Genomic DNA, 12,723 nt, shown 5'->3' with positions numbered 1-12,723 from the left:
ATATCCATTATAATGAGCTAAATTGAAACAGAAGCATAAAGCTAGTACGCAATTTAGATATTAGGATATTAATGCAAACTCATTCTGAGCTATACCACAGGAAAGTCTCAAACAATATTGTGGATAATGTAAGAATGCCAAACAAGGCATTCTTTCTGAGCGAAGAAAACCAAAATAATTGTGAAACTGCCCAGAAGGAAAAGGCTGGGCTGATGCCCACATTAGTTGCCGCCTTTAAACTCTTCATAAGTAACGAGAAGAGGACATGTGTGGATGTGTACTTCCAACCTACTTAGGCTGATAAAAGTAAAAATAAAAGTAAAAATCCTAGACTTGATGCAAAACAAACTGGAGCGCTGTGACATAGGAACTAGATGCAGATCATTGAGACAGGACTAGTCAGGGTCCAGTCAGGTGGCAGAAGCCACACCAATGATTTAAAAAGATTCTAAGATAGAAAATTTAATATCAAAAAGAATTAACTTGGCATAAAATTGCTAAGTAAGAAACAGATGAGAAACAAAACGAAAACCCTCTAAATTATCAAGAAACAGGTACCAGCACTGGAGAATAAAGGGATGACCTTAGAATAGTACAAAGCCTAAAAATTTAGAAGAGCATCCTCGTGGGACTGAGACCCGGACCTCTTGGCAATCACCTGCTGCTATGGAAAAACTGCTGTCGGTGGGATAAAGAAGTATTTCTGGGGTGACAGTGACACGAACTACAAGCAAACAGGAAGTAAATAACAAATAACTAAGTCCTTTCTCTCTACTGCAGCCTTGCAGGTTCCCTCCATTGTCCCCTTTTGGGTGAGCCTGATCGGAAGCCAGATGTCAAAGCAAAACTATGTTTGCAGAGTCCCGGTCCAGCATCAGGAAGCTGCATGTAGAAATGTGGGTTTGGAGCTGAAGAGTAATACCTGGCATGACAGTCACTGGTGGGAGGACAGACAGGGTTCGGAAAGAATACATGTTAACATAACAAACAGTCTTGGAGTGTGGCTAAGTGGGGCCCCTCTCTTTCTGCCCAGTGGCTGCCCTCACTAATCCGCAATGAACAGCATGTCCCTGCCCTCTGCAGCCCAGGCTGGGTCTGAGGATTGGATCCAGATTCACTTTACCTTACTGATAGCTAGCTCTCTGGAGCATGTTGGCGTAACACATACCGTGCACTTCTTATATTTCTGAGACAAAGAAATAATCCTGGCTTTGCAGAGGTGCCAGAGAAGTGACTTTAAGAACCAAGTCAATCCTGACTTGCTGTAAATTCAAAACTTGTAGAACACTAAATGAATAACAACAACAACGAAGAAAAGTTAACATAATAAGTTAATCACTATCAAATGTGTTCCCCTCTTGCAAAAATATTAATATTAACAATGATCATCATCTTATCCTAGGGATAGGAAAGGGGGAACATACACACATAAGTCCCCAAAGAAAAATTCAACACTCTATGCTGACAAACCAGTTAATGGATAGATAATATACAGATAGAAAAGAATGGAAGGCTTTTAAACCCCATCTCCACAGTGTCAGTTAAAAAAATCACTGTACTTCTCCACCTTTGTGTATTTCTTGTTATTTGAGGTTAAGAATCACCTAGCTAAGAATCAAATTGAGGGCTTCTCTGGTGGTGCAGTGGTTGAGAGTCCGCCTGCCGATTCAGGGGACACGGGTTCGTGCCCCGGTCCGGGAAGATCCCACATGCCGCGGAGCGGCTGGGCCCGTGAGCCATGGCCGCTGGGCCTGCGCGTCCGGAGCCTGTGCTCCGCAACGGGAGAGGCCGGAACGGTGAGAGGCCCGCGTACCGCAAAAAAAAAAAAAAAAAAAAAAAAAAAAAAAAAAGAACCAAATCGATACCTGCCTTACAAGCCAACTTTGAGTACTGCTAATGCTTCTACAAGCCTCCTTGAAGCTAGTTAAAACTGACAGGTAGTCAGGAAAATTAGTACAAGCTCACTGTCATTGAGACAGGAAGAAAGGAAATAAACTAGATAAAGCAAATAAAGCGAAGCAAATAAACCAGATAAATGATACCATACTAATGCTTAGAGATCTACAGTTAAAGCCATTTAAAGGTTTTTACTCTCGGATCACAACTTACCCTTCCAGTTTCATCTTAACGGCATGCTTCCAAGGACCTCTATAAGCCAGCACACTGGATGACTCACTGTGTTAAGATTAAAATGTTCTTCCTATTCCCTATGCCCTGAAAGTCTCCCCAGCCTTCCTCCTTCCTACCTGGTGAAATCCTTTGGAAACTTTACCAATACTCCCTTTGAATCAACTTCTTTATGAAGTTCAATATTGTTTTCTTTCATTTCCTCCCTTGTTCTTTAATAAGATCTATGTAGTATTTACATGATAGTAATTAGAGTCTTTATATTTCTCATATCTAAGATGTCATTGATAATAATTTGTCCCATTACTTTCTAAACCAGAAAGAAAGAGAAATGGCTCACATTAAACTCTGGGGGCATCAATTTTATGAAGCATCTCGACTTCAGAGTAGAAATGAAAGGTGTGTTTTAGAATTAACGAAATGAGGTAGTTGTGTATAGGACTGTCTTCCTTGCTACATTGCTGAATTCTGAGCTCCATGAGAGCAGGACCTGTGACTTAATATTGTGTCCCTAATGTCAAGGTTACTGTTTGACACATAACATATTCTTCAGTAAATGCTTGCTAAATGTGCCCAAAAAATAAAGATGCAAAATGAAACTGTATCATTAGCAACGTTTAGTCCAGACTTTGTTCTATGATCACAACTGATGATATGTAGGATACAAATAAGAGATACAGAATTATAAGATACAAACTTTCTTTTGGCAAAACTTCATGACTTTTATCTAGGGCTAGTTGTATTCAGTATTTGCAGGATGACTAGGCATTTGTCTATGTGCTTTAATTTTAATACACATGGGAAGGCACTGCTCCTGAATCAACCATTTGTTGCCTGAAAATCCTACCTTCAGGTAATCCTTCCCTTATAACAAAATGTACAGTTTCCTGAGGGGGAATCTCATTAAGCTTTATCGGACAGCATCATTATGTTAGTTCACTTGGTCCCTCTTCAACAGCAACAAATAATAACCAATTTAAAAATAGTTCTGATATAATAGGGTCCTTCAAGTTTATTTTAGCACTGACCAAGAAAGATTTGGAAAAGAGATTTTAGAGTTAAGGACTACAGGAGGACAGAGGGTTAGCCATTCAAGAGGCAGAAGTGAACGCTGGCAGGAACAAAAGACATGGCCCAAGTGAGAAGCTCTGCTCGAATGCAATGTTTTCTTTCTCGGAAACAATGCTTTTATTTCTATTCCATTCTATAGGCCTTTTCTTTATTTATGTTACTTGCTTCTATTCAATATTCCTGCCATTTACAACATTTATTTATCTTATTTCAATGTGTGTTGCACTGTGATGTTCATTTAGACCCTTTCTTTTCAATGCCTCTCCTCCCTTCCCCTCTGCATCACCATTCCTCAAGCCTCTGTATGTTTTCTTTCCCTTCATATTAGTTTCCTAGATCAGGAACTCTATTTGGGAATGAAGTGCGTATCCATCCCAGAAGGCACATATCCCTGGAATTTTTCAGCTTTTCCTCAGCCTGAACCCTGTTATTCTTGTTCCCTGGGTCAGCTTGAGCTCCACTGGTTCTAATTTAAGTGATGCAGGGACAACCTCTCAAGTCAAACTCTGTCCTCTGTAAAATGTGGGTTTTTTTTTCTTTTTTCCCAACATATCTGTGGTTTTTATTTTTATTTTTTCTCCTTTAGTCTTTACAGATATGACTGAGTAATTGGACTCAATATGCCCTTCCATGTCACGTAATTGGCTTGAAATGTCGTTTCTGCACCTGTGTGTTTTGTTTCCCCTCTCCATATCTAAAGCGCTTAAATAAAAAATACCCCATTGTTTATCTCTGGCAGCCCTATATAGCAGCCCGAACCTCTCTACTTAGGGAAAAGAGACCTGACAGATGCCTCACATGTGGCCAGGGGAACACACCTGTCTGTATCACCAATACATAATACCTTGTGTTATTTGACACTTTGAATTTTTCTAAATGCCTTTATTTCTATTTTTCATTTTCACCTCTTTCTTAGTTAGTTGAAGTTTATGACATTTCTAGTGCCTTTTTAGTCATTGATTTTTGTCTTTTCTAGCAGTCATTTCATTTCTGAGTAGCATTCATATAGTTTTTATCACTATAATTCTGCATAATCAAACCAGTAATTTTGAGAATTTTTTTTTTATTCTGAACTATATTTCTTTCAAAACATACCCCATTACTCCACCTCTAAAATTCTGTTTAATCTTTGGAAGCTGAATTACTGCCAACATGTCTTTCAGAGTTATCCCCGGTAATTTTATAATCATAGTTCCCCCAACGTGATCACTAGGTAAAATGCTCTGACTTCTCTCCTTGAATTCTTCTCTTGACAAGGCACCATCATCATTCAGATAATTGTTAAGTTCTTTCTCTGCTGTCTTCCTCTCAGAGACTGCTTCTGTTCACCTCTCCTCACCCAAGTCTGACATTTCTCTCATACAATGTTTGGGAATCAACAGCTCTCAGGCTAATTCTGGGAAGCCTTTTGAACATTCCTTCTTTTCTTTCCTTTTCTGTGCCCCTCAATTTCTCCCTTACTCAGAGTTAATAATTCACTTTCTGTGGTAGGTAGAATTTTAGCATGGCCTCAAAGACCCCCAGTAGCTGGTGTGCTTGCCCTGTACACGTTTCTGCTCTTCAGTATGATAGACCTGTGACTATGATGGGATAGGGTAGAAGACTCTGGGCAGCCCCCAGAAGATGAGAATGACCCCCAGCTGACAGTTAGCAAGGAAACCGGACCTCAGTCCCACAAGTGCACGGTACTGACTTTGCCAACAACCACTTGAGCTAGAAAAACGAATCTGAACTCTAGATGAGAACCCAGTCTGGCTCCCACCTTGATTTCAGCCTTGTGAGACCCTGGGCAGGACACTCAGCTCTGTCATGACCAGATTTCTGACCTAAAGAAAAGGCTAAGATAGTGATAGCTTGTTACACAACAATAGGAAAAAAAAAAAGGTATGTTCTTTCTGTCTTCTTCATTTGCTGACCATCTCTCCTTGCGACTGGAATTCCCACTTGTCCAAAGTACAATTTCTTAGAGACAGTATACCTCATATCCTACCAAATTTTGACCTCTCCTTTGGGCCTGTTTGCGTTTCTCCACTCTGATCCTTACTCTTCATTTTACTTAAGTCTATTCCTCTTCACCTCCAGGAATGTTTTTGCTTTGTTTTTTGTGATTTCCAAAGTGATAGACTTAATCTATTCCATGTATTTGCTTCCTCATAGGTAACATTCCTTTGGCTCACTGCTCATTAGTAATCAGGGTTGAATTCAATAGCAAGCCTGCTGTAATGCATACTTTCTGACGCTCCAGTGAAACAGATTGATTCATTTATTCACTCATTCACCGACTTTTTCATTCAACAGTTAGAATGTCAACCTAAGACACAGACTTCAGTTCTAGAAACCTCATGTTATGGTGGAGATAATGTGGTTGTAGAATCAAATAATACATTAAATAGAACTTTAAAAGTTATGTAAGTTTAAGCCATTACTCTTTGGAATAAGATATAAATATACACACACACAAAGAACATAGTTTAAGGCATTTATAGGACAAATTAGCAAATCAGTTTAAGAGAAATTTTGAAAAAGAATATGAATCAGTGCCTATTTTATCCCTCAATGTATCAACTGGTGTTTTGCTTTTCTTTGAAGCAGTCGTTCACTGTCATATTTTAAGCAACTATTATATGTAAAACAACGTGTCAGGTATTTGGGAATGGCTAGTAAGGGGGAGCCAGGATTGAAAGGACACAATCTTGCCCTCTAAAAACATACCCTCTATTTTCTGCATAATGACTATATCGCCTGTCCTCATGTGTGATTTTTATAGAGCACCAGGCCTTAACGCAGGTGGACACATATTTTATACATGTACAACAGTCCAGGCACAGACCATGAGCTGAGAATTAGCATGGTAGCAGCAGTCATTGTGCATTTTCTGTCAACAACACAATTTGACCTGCAGCACGGGTGTAGGCAGAGGGTGTGTAAATTACCATAGCCCAAGGATAAAGAAGAAGTTAAACAAGAAGTTAGCAGAATGGGTATCAGTGATTTGGGGTGAGAAACTGCAGCCTGAGCAGAAAACAAATACATTTCGTTCGAAGAGTGTGAATTTTCCATGGAAATGAGAAAAGAGAATTCCTAAGAGAACTTATTTTCCTTGTCTATTTATTTCTGCCCTGTAGGAAGATGATAATGGGAAATATTTTAATAACATCGTAGGCTTTAACAAAGGCAGTGTTATTTTTGAATGATAATTTTTTTTAGAATCATAAACATAATCCACATCTCACTTTCAGGATATGTGCATCATCCTGAAATCAGTCTGAACACGATATTTAAATGTCTTTGAGCTCAGGGTGTGCAGCAAGAAAGCAGTAGAGCAAGGTCCAGACGTTTGTGCCCTGTGGTGTAAACTGACTCATCTGACATCTGTGAGAACGTGTGAAATCACTAGACAAGAAAAGGTCATTTTGTGCAGCACATGTATCCTAGGTAACAGTTTTTATCTAAATCTTCTTTCCTTAATTGTTCCGCGTTGCTAATTCCTTCTTCCCCTTCCAACCTAGTATGTTACCAGTGAAACTGTTGCATGAACAGTTTCTTTTAGGCAATCCTAAAGTCTAAAATTATATTTCAAATATTGGTATAATAAAAATCCATGATAAATGTTTAAAGAGTACTAGTTGATGAATCATTCGATACAACCAAGTTTCAGTATCAAAAAAAATTTTACAACCTCCTGAAATTGGATGTAATTAGGATCTGCCCCATTAAAATTTAAGGCACTGTTGTCAGACTCTGCACAGTTGTCCTTCTTTTAAAGTAGATCTCAGTCTGTTTACTCAGTGAAGCTGGTTATTAACTTCTCATAAGTAAACGGACTAAAAATCTCCACAGAGATGCAATCAGAATGGGAGCTGAAAAGTCCTAACCCTGTTAAAATAGCTGCAATGTAAAAAAGCAGAACATTAAATGGAATAACTTCACAGAGAAGAGCTAACGATTGAACTGGGAATGACATGCCTTATCAATTTTGATTTATATAGTATCAATTTTTAGTGTGTATGTTCTTTAATTTAGTTGTACTTGGTATTAAAAGTGACCTTAGATTTCATGTTTTACCCAACACTTTAAAATATTCTCATGCATAATCGTGTATACACACATGTCCACATTCACATAATAATATTGGACACATATAAATCTCTGATTATACACTCCTCAGGAAATTTCATCCTTCTTCCTATTCAACTGACATATAATTGAATGATTTCCAAATGTATTTCTCTAGACCAAAACTTTTGTTGAATCTCCAAACTTGGCTATCTTGCATCCTATTAAATATTTGCAGCTAAGTGCCCCACAAATATCTGAAAACACATCAAGCCCCATAACAAGTTCATGGCACCCTCAAGTCAGCCTGTCTTCTGGTATACTTTAGTCAGTGAATGCTACCATCAACAACAGTGTTTCTCAGGACAGAAATTTAAGAGTATCTTAGAAACACTCACTATCAAAACCTCCATGCCTATCAGTCACCAAATTCTGACAATTTTCCCTCTGAGTTCTTCTCAAATACATCCTTTCCATCCTTATTTTGAATTCCTTAATTTCAAGCTCTCTCCATGTTTTGACAGACTATTTCCATAGATTCCTTACAAACCTTCTTCCTCCTAGGCCAGGTTTCATTCAGATACTCTCCATGAAGTATGCTCTCATTAAAAGAAAATCTTATATGTCAAAAAAAAAAGAGTAATGAATCTTTAGTATCTACACAATAAAATTTAGACTCATTAGGATGGCATATATACTTTTTTCTTCATAATTTCTCTGAAATTCCATGTTCAACTTCAGCTCCCAGCATTCCCTACATAGTAGGGAACACAGTAAGGAGCCATGAATAAGGAGTCACAGCCACTAAGCAACAACAACATCTAGAAAGGACAAACTAAAAATAATTGGCAAAATAGTAGATGTAAACCCAACTATATAAAATTAAATAAAAATGCAAAAACAAAACCCTCCAATTATAAAGCAAAGAATGTAAGTCGATGAAAAAGGAAGACTTGATTATAAGTCATCTATAAGACACATATTAAATATAAAGATGCAGAACATTTCAAAGGAAGGGATAGAAAAGTGATATGTCAGGCAACCAGCAAAAGAATTTGCATAGCATGGCCATACTAATATACATCAGCATTAGTATCTCCATACTAATATTAGATGAAATCTCAGCACAGAGTATTTCCAAAGATAAAGGGAGACATTTCATGATAAAAGGGCAATTAGGAAGACATAATAATCTTAAATGTGCATGCAACTAATAAGCGAGCTCCAAAATACATGAGGTGAAAACAGACAAAACTAAAGAGAGAAAAAGACAAACTAACAGTGATATTTACATATTTTAATACTCTTCTGTTAATAATGATTAGAAAATTTGACCAAAAATAGGAAAAGATCTATCTAGAAGATCTATTTAGAAGATCTAAGTAACACTATAAACTAACTTCATATAATTGACATTTGCAGACAGCTTAAAAAAATTAGGAGTCAAAATTTTTTTAACTGTCCATGGAATATTTTCTAAGATCATATGCTTGATCATAAACAAGTCTCAATATATTTCAAAAGAATGAATCTACAGAGTGTGTTCTCTGACCGTGATATAATTAAATAGATATCAATTAGTCACTATAAAATTACCAAATATTTGAAAATTAAACAGTACACTTTTGAATAATCCAAAGAAGTCTCAAGGGAAACTTAAAAATATTTAAAACTCAATAACAAAATAACGTATCCAAATTTGTGGGGATGCTGCTAAAGAAGTGTTTTGAAGGACGTTTAGAAATTTAAATGCCTATAGAGAGAAAGGAAAGGGAAGGAGGGAGGGAGGGAGGAAAGTTCACAATTTAAGTTTCCACCTTAAAAAGTGTTTTAGTCTACTCCAGCTGCCCTAACAAAATACCATAGGAAGGGTGGCTTAAGCAGCAGAAATTTATTTTCTCACAGTTCTAGAGGGAAGAAGTCCAAGGTCATGGTGCCCTCATGGTTAGTTTCTCTTGAGAGTTCTCTTCCCGGCTTATAGATGGCCGCCTTCTCTCTGTCCTCATGTAGCTGGAATAGATAGAACAAGCTCTCTCCTGTCTCTTCTTATACAGGCACTAATCTCATCTCGAGGGCTCCACCCTCATGACCTTATCTAAACCCCCATCTCCAAATACCATCACATTGGAAAAGAGGGATTCATGTATGAATTTAGGAGAACACAATTCAGTTCATAGCAAGTTAGTGTTTCATGTTTCAAAATTTACAGGTTTTAAAGAGAAGATAACTTTCAGAAACTTGCATCGTTTACAAATATTAACGAATCCCTACCCAATACTATGCTTACTAATTTCAACCTAAAATCAACCTTGAATAACCCAGTCCCCTAACACTGTAAGTACCCTGACTACTTCTCCCCTTTTAAGACCCCACTCAGACTCTGTGAAGATGGTGTTCTCCCATGTTCAGTAAATTTACTGAACTCAGCTTTGTAAAATCAACATGTTGCCTTGGTGGTCTTTGAAGGGAAATTCTAACATTAAATAAATTTATAACAGATATAATAATAAAAATAAAAGAGAAATCTCTCGCCTAAAGATTAATTAAATGCATAACCTCATTACACCTTGATTGGTACTCTTATTGCCATGCTTAATTAAAGAGTTGGGGGGGCATAAAGCCCAAATATGTATATCTGTGTGTGTATATATACACACACACACACACACACACACACACACACAGTTGACCTGCCTACTGTCACAGAAATGAATGGTTATTAATTTTATTTGAAAAAATTCTCAGTCCCTGAAGTTCATAAAAGCATTTTTAGGATAATCATTCACAGAAGTTTTCCAAGGACTTCTTAAAGTAGTTAAGATGGTCCCAACTATACTTATGGGATATCTTAACATAGACTGTAATGGACTCTAGTGTCGATGAGTCTTTAAAATGGACTAACTCTGTTCTGGCTCCAGAGCTGTGTTCCTAAGAAGCCTACAGAGAGCTCTTTGGAGTTTTCTCAGCACATTATAATCATTATCAAGTTAATTTGTGTGACACCCCAGTGAGAGAAGTAAATACTGCTACCCTTCTTTAACAAATGAGGAAAGTGAGACATAACAGAGGTCAAGTTTCATTTCTAATCTGCTGTACGAATTAAAAGTTTTTTTTTTTCTATGCCTCATCCCCAGCCATCTTAAGAGTAGACATAGATTCTTGCTCTTGTAATATTGTCATTTGTTCCAAATCACTAGTGTCTAAACACAGAAGAGAGGTTCATAATGTTTAGAACATCAGTTCATCAGTGGGAATAATCCCATTAATGGGATTTTAATATGTTTTATCTGTAGAGATCAATACAAACCCTAGTTTGCTATTTCAGCATAAAATATAAACAAACTGCTCAGTACACATAATGGCTCCAGTAGTAGCAAAACAGTTCATCATCTAAGAAGACAAAAGTTCCCTCCATTAAAATGCTCCAACAGTTGCCAGTTAGACTTTATAAGAATACCAGCTTCTAATTACAACTTCATACCATAAAAAAAAAAATTTTCCCTCATTTCCTTTTTTCCATTCTTGTAACAAAACAGCAATCATAGAAATTAGGGTGGCATGGAGAATATCCAGACAAGAACTTGATATTGCTCTGATCAACCATATTTATCTGATAAACCAATATTGCTCTGATAAACCAACATCAAAATAAAATATTTTGTGCATTTTACACACATTATCTCATTTACTATTTATCACAATCCAAATCAAAATAGAGCAGGTATTATTCTCCCTATATACAAACAAGGAAACTAAAACACAAAGTGCTGATGCTATTTTCCTGAAACAAGTAAGTGATAGTAGGGTAAGAACCCATACCTTTGACTTTAAGTCAGTGTCTCCAACACATTACTGCATCTTGTGGTGTCTAGGCTATTCTTTCCAGAGTCCAAGGGCCACAATTCTTAGTAAAACTTGTCTTGGTAACAACAAGGCTATGATCACTGTAATATCAGTAGGATACATTAGCTTAAAAGCAAAACTTTCAAAAAACTATTGCCACATTAAAGAAATGTCTTATATATAAATAAATGTCAAATTGAAAGTTTTAGGTCACATAATACCCTCTAGATGTACTTAATGGTACCATAATGGCCTATTTCTAAAGGTATAATTTTGATGCCTAGGAATAGATTTTTTCTTGTGGATTCTAAACAGATTTCCAGAAAGGTTATATAATTCTCTTTAAAACATTCACATGATTTTATATTCTAAGATATATTTCTGTGTTTCAATTTTAGCAAAATGGGTCATCCTTAGTAATATCTGAAGCAAGATATTACCAGTTTCTTTATTGCACTCCTTTAAAATACATTTTAGTTCTATTCTATTATCATAAACTCTTAGTAATAGTAGAGGAATTCATGATATCACATCTCTAAAGTACATCTGAACAAGCTCTTCTTCATCAGACAAAACGATTTTGAGTAATGAATGGGGTACACTTTTCAAAGGTACTCAATTTTGAGAAATTTTTCATAACTAAGGTACAAAGCAATTAAAAGCATATCATTTAGTAAGTGGTATATTTGAATTATTAAACATGCCTGTTACCTGAAGTCTCCTGGAGTGTGTTCCACATATAAATAAGGCTGAGGAATTAAGTTTAGGTACAGGAAAATAAAGTTTAGAGATTAAATATATGACCAAAATATTTTTAAATGTAAGAGGGAAAAGAAAATATTCTAACAATATTGAGGAAAATAGATGGCTTTTCACTAAAAGGTTAATAAATAAAAGCTCATAAGAACAGATTAGCAAAGAATGCATTGCCCATTGAAGGAAACCTCAGATGGGGATAAGAACAAAATAGTTAAAATTTATTGAATATACTGATCTTTGTGCTTAGAATTTTACATAAACCATCTCATTTAATCCTGACACAAATTCTGTGAGGTAGACAGTATTACTAAGATCCATTTTATATGTGAGAAAATACAATGGAGTTTGTATTAGTCTGCTAGGGCTGCCATAGCAAAGCACCATAGGCTGGGTGGCTTAAACAACAGAAATTTATCGTTTCACAGTTCTGGAGGCTAGCAGTCCATAATCAAGGTGTCAGAATTGGTGTTCCTCACTCATTTTTGGTAGCTGACAACAGATAATTTTTTTTAACAGAAAACATGATTTTTTCTGTAGAAAAATTCTAAGTGACTGTACTAGAAAATGGAAGGCATGCTTTGGCCTTTGATTAAAATCTTCATAAAATTTACACACTAATAGTGAATCAGAACAAAGCCAATAAATAGCCTAACCCAATGGCAAAACCCTGTTACATTAGTTTATCTGAGATTGTTGCTTTCTTTCCATTCCCTCCTACCCTCCCTCCTTTCCTTTCTTTATTTTCCTTTCTTTCCTCTTAAACATTTTTCTTTCTCTCTGTCTCCTTTTTAGTTTGGTATATATACTGGGAAGGTTAGCATATGACAATCCATCTAAGGAGATTTACACAAATTATTCATTCTACCT

The sequence above is a fragment of the Leucopleurus acutus genome, assembly GCF_964270905.1.
Source record: "Leucopleurus acutus genome assembly, chromosome: 12".
NCBI lineage: Eukaryota > Metazoa > Chordata > Mammalia > Artiodactyla > Delphinidae > Leucopleurus > Leucopleurus acutus.
The sequence above is the reverse complement of the archived record's forward strand: the minus strand, read 5'-3'. Positions refer to the sequence as shown.